Source organism: Clupea harengus, chromosome 18 (genome assembly GCF_900700415.2).
Source record: "Clupea harengus chromosome 18, Ch_v2.0.2, whole genome shotgun sequence".
Taxonomy (NCBI): Eukaryota; Metazoa; Chordata; class Actinopteri; order Clupeiformes; family Clupeidae; genus Clupea; species Clupea harengus.
In genome coordinates this window covers 2,737,239-2,742,856 of record NC_045169.1, presented here as the reverse complement: position 1 = coordinate 2,742,856, position 5,618 = coordinate 2,737,239, and positions in this window count along the sequence as shown.

Below are 5,618 nucleotides of genomic sequence, written 5' to 3'. Positions count from 1 at the left end.
CTCCGGGAGAGGGAGCGTCGTCGGCAGGTTCAGCAAGGTTTGCGCGCATCTCCGAGGCGCGGCCCTGCAGTGTGGCAGATTTCATAATCTCATTATCATCACGGCGCCAGACTTGCCCACGAGGGCCGGCCGCCTGCTCCGCGTTATTAGCTGCCCAGATTTGGCCATTTGTCCTTCCGCCACCCGCTGCCCAGCCAATCACAGCCAGGGAAAAGTTGCCGGCGAGTCTCCCCCCATCTCTTTAATAATAACTTCTTCAACCTATTACTGTTTTACCGGGAAAAAGGGGGTGGGGTAGTGGGGGGGGGGGGACGCTTTAGGCGAGCTGGGTGTGTTTTCTGCACCATATGTATTTTAATCTAAATGACGCTGAGGGTTCTGTGTGTGTGTGTGTGTGTGTGTGTGTGTGCGTGCGTGCGTGCGTGCGTGCGTGTGTGTGTGTGTGTGTGAGTCTGAGTTTGGATATTTTGAGTTTACACATGTGCCTGCGTATTTATGCATTGTAGTGGCATCAGTAATGGGAGGGAGTGTTTGCTACCGGAGCCTGTCTTCAGGTGAAGTTGGGACTCTGTGCAGGGCACCTGTCCACTCTGTTCACCAGCGGCGGTCACACAGGAGGCCTTGTGTCTGTCACTGGCCGTGTTTGTGTTTGTGTTTGTGTTTGTGATGGACATCAGTGTGTGTGCACGCGCCAGCTCCTCTTCATGTTTGCTGTCGTTGGGGAAATTGGTTCCACTGACAGGCAATCTTACTATCGTGTAATCTCTGTTTGTCTAATATGCATTTGAGTCAGTGACACCCAGTTTAAAATCAGCATCCCCGGTCACCGAAATGGATGGACGGATTAGAGATGAAACCGAGGTCCATTCATAGGACAATAGCATCTCTCTAACCTTACGAGAGTACACTCTCTCTCTACAACTAATGCACACTCCTCCGGCCTCTGAATTCCTCTCTGTTATTTACCTCTATGAATCCCCCCTATTCACTATCCCCTTTGTGTGTGGCCAAGCCTCTTAGAGAGCCTGTGGCCATCCGCGTCTCAGTACAGTCATACAGGGGCCAGTGGCAGATTAGGCAGCTGCGAGGCCATTGATCTCATCAGCCCATATGGTGCATCCCCATAGCAGGAGCAGGAGGACCTGGGTTTAACCTGGACCCCGTAGCCCTCAAGCTGACTGGAGTTGGAGCAGACTCGGAGCTGTTGCCATGACCGGGCTCCAAATGGGATTGGGCCGATCCGATAAGGAGCACATTTAGTACAACGGACAAAAAAGTGTTACCCCCCTATTTTTAAGTTTTCAAGTAATTTCCATTTTCATGTATGCCCCTTTATGTGCTGTTTTACTCTCACTATTTCACGCGCACACACACACACACACACACACACACACACACTCACACTCACACTCACACTCGCACATTCTCTCACACACACACACACACACACACACACACACACACACACACACACACACACACACACACACACTCACACTCACACTCACACTCGCACACTCTCTCACACACACACACACACTCTCTCACATACACACACACACACACACTCACACTCACACTCGCACTCTCTCTCTCTCACACACACACACACACTCTCTCACATACACACACACACACACACACACACTCACACTCACACTCACACTCGCACACTCTCTCACACACACACACACACTCTCTCACATACACACACACACACACACTCACACTCACACTCACACTCGCACATTCTCTCACACACACACACACACACACACACACACACACACACACACACACACACACACACACACACTCACACTCACACTCACACTCGCACACTCTCTCACACACACACACACACTCTCTCACACACACACACACACACACACGCACACACACACCCAGGCACACCCTAATGAAGCCCGGAGTTACACAACTGTGCTTAGTGCAGCAGAACCTTTAAGGTGAATGGTCCAACGCTGGAGGTATTAACTGATTGGTAACGGTCTTACCGTCCTGTCTTACTCCCGTTGTGGTAGCTAGCTAATGAGGTCAACCAATCCGAGGTCAACCAATCCAGGCCAGTGGATAAAAAAATGCATACAACCCTTATCTGCCATATCATCAGTCAGTCGAACAGACAGCGATGACAACTTCTGAATGTTCCATACACGGATGGATGTGTCACTGACCCAATACTTCTGAATGTTCCATACACGGATGGATATGTCCCACTGACCCTATACTTCTGAATGTTCCATACACGGATGGATGTGTCACTGACCCAATACTTCTGAATGTTCCATACACGGATGGATGTGTCACTGACCCAATGCTTCTGAATGTTCCATACACGGATGGATATGTCCCACTGACCCTATACTTCCGGTCACTGGTCTTTTCCCTGGTGAACTCCCAATTTATCAACAGATCAACAGAAGAAGTAACAGCAGCCTACTAAGGCCTGTGTACTTACAAGTCTACAGTGGAGTTGGGCACGTTTTGGGTCTGCATAGAACTTGTTCGGTAGAGCCATCGGAGAGAGAGAGCCTGTACAATCACACCCATTCTCACATGAGCAAGCATGAATTGATTAAAAAAAAAGGAGTCCAGTGCCCTGCGTTTGAACCCCCAATCAGGGTTAATCCCAGTCATGTAATCAGATTGTTTACTCTGTTCCTCGCGGCCCTCCCTGTGTGATCGGCAGCGCAGCTGATGCCCGCCCGCCGAACGTTAGCCCTGTGGCATTAGCGGCGTGAGCCGCGCGCGCCGGGATTAGGGCTGCTGGTGCCGCCGCCCGCCGCCCGCCGCGGGAGCCGTGAACCTGGAATGTGACGCCTGGTCTCCGAGAGGGGGCACGCCCGGAGACGCGCCGTTCCGAGATGGCGGAAGCGCGTTGACTTCTGCTGCGGTGACTGGAAGGTGGACGCTAACGGGGTCGTCAGGGTTGCTATCTCTCCAGCCTCGTCTGGACTGTTTCTCAGCGTATTATGTGTGTGCCACAGGATGTCATGGGGTTGCCAAGTTAAGCCTCCTGTCTTGACATTGGCTTGCAGCCACAAACTTATCCCCTTAGTCTGTCAGTGCTAAATTATGATGTCCCCCCCCCCCAACACACACACACACACACACACACACACACACACACACGTGCAAGTGGTGCTTTCTGCAATCTCTCCCTGTACTCCTTGTGTACTTACAGAGTGGCGTGGACAGTCCTACGCGTCCATTTTCTCACGTAGTCCTCCTCCTCCTGTTCCTCCTCCTCCTCCTCCTCCTCAACCTCCTTCTCCTCCTCCTCCTCCTCCTCCTCCTCCTCCCATGACAGTCCTCCTGTCTCTCTCCCAGTGCCTTTGACCTTAGTGTGAGTAGGGCGCTGAGCAGTTTTCTCAAGGCCATATATATTTTTCCCCTCCGAGGAGTCGTCTAATTGGTCTGCATGCTTTGACAGCATTTGATAAGGCGGGGTGAGAAAGTGCCCGCTTAAAGTGGATATGACCGCAGGAATCATGATAATTACCATCAAAGCGGCCACAACACACACACACACACACACACACGCACACACACACACTTGAACATGTGCCTGCACACACACACACACACACACACACACACACACACACACACACACACACACACACACACACACACACTTGAACATGTGCCTGCACACACACACACACACACATACTAACACTCATCCTGACAGAAAGGAAGCTGTAATGAATTAATTAGAGCCAGATGTGTCTGCAGTTACTTACGTTATTATTATGAAATTCATTTTGTTATTTATAAAAATGCATCATATTTTTCCCTTGATCGTGGTTAATGTTTCCTGTTTATTTTAATCCACTTCTTTTGATAGGTTTGCAGAAGAGAAAAAAGCCTTTCTTGTCTTCTCTTTTTCTTGTACAATTAAGATGTAACGAAATGCAAATGTTTGGTGATTGTTAAAGAAAACAGTGGTTAAAAACAGAGCCAGCGCCACGCTCTGAGAATACATTAGAAATGTACGCAACTAAGGCAGATGATTAGAGAAGCCACATCCTTGAAAGTCCTTGAGTTACAAAATCATTTATATTCAGTGACTAGAGAATGAGATGAGTTATTTATATAAACGTGTAAACAAAGTTAAACAAACATTTCCCACACTGAAGTTTGCAGGGTCACACAGCACCGTAACCTTCTTCTCATCATCTGAACGCTTATAAGGACCACGAATATATACTATTTAACACTCAGTGAAATAGATATAAATAAATCATTCAAGGAGTCCCTCCATTTCCCATCATCACTGTGGCAGTAGTCCGTCTGTAAGTGATGTCCATGAGCAGGGGTGTGTGTGTGTGTGTGTGTGTGTAGGCTGGGGGGGGAGTGTCTGCTGTGGCCTGTAGGAGTATTTGTGGCTGGACTGATGTAATATAAAGTGCTTTTTCTACAGGGCCACTACGCCCTGTGCCCTGACCTAATGAGATAGGCTGCACTGATCCAGCCATGATGCCATTACCCCTAATCCCCGAGCCCTTCTCCCCCCCGCGCGCCACACACACACACACCACACACACACACACACACACACATACATACACACACACATGCACACATACTCACACTTACACAAACAGCGCTACCGAATGAGCTAAGACCTAGGTACCTCCTGTGCCAAGACTGTTTTGTTGACCTGTCTCCCTCATGAACTTGATTGTGAGACGTATTGAATATGTGCTTGACTAAATTACCGGAGTGTGAATGATGACCAATTGACTGTTAGGTTTCAATGCGTGTGTGTGAGGGGGGGATGTATGTGAGAGAGAGAGCGAGAGAGAGAGAGAGAGTGTGTGTGTGCCTGTGCCTGTGCCTTGGCTGGTTGGAATGTGCCCTTTTGCAGCGGTGTAATCTGGGTGGCCTTTGTGTGGCCGGTGTTATCACCTCTCCAGCCCGCTGCTGAGCAGAGAGGCCGAGTGGGAGCGCACACCGCGTGCAGAGTGCACTGGAGTGTGTTTAAGACTTATCTAATCAGCTGAGTGCTGGATGTCCATTCCACCACATACTTGTGTGTTTGTGCGTGTGCGAGTGTGTGTTTGTGCGTGTGCGAGTGTGTGTGTGTGTGTGTGTGTGCGAGCCTCGTGATATGTTCTCCCTAGAGTCGCACCATCAGGGACAGAGCTAGTCGTAACGCTTTCTCCTCACGTTCGAGGGTCTGTTCTGTCCTGTACAAGGGGAGTGTACATCTGGTGTGTGACTTGGTAGGGTGACGACCGAAGGCACAGAACCTTGAACAACAGAACATGAACATGACCATCTCAACTCTGACGTTAATGGTCGCTGGGGTCTGTCTGTCTGTCTGTCTGTCTGTCTGTCTGTCTGTCTGTCTCATAGAACCTTGAACAACAGAACATGAACGTTAATGGTCGGCGGGGTCTGTCTGTCTGTCTCATGTTGAGACTTTGAGGGGTAGCCAGAGAGGTGCAATCAGACCCCCCCCCCCCCCCCCCTCCAAAAAAAATTCCAAAACCATGGCGCCGTTTTAATCCCCTTTTGTTTGGCTTTAGCATTGTGCTGCGGCCCCAGCTGTTGACATCCCGGCCCCACATTACCCAACAGCACTTGGG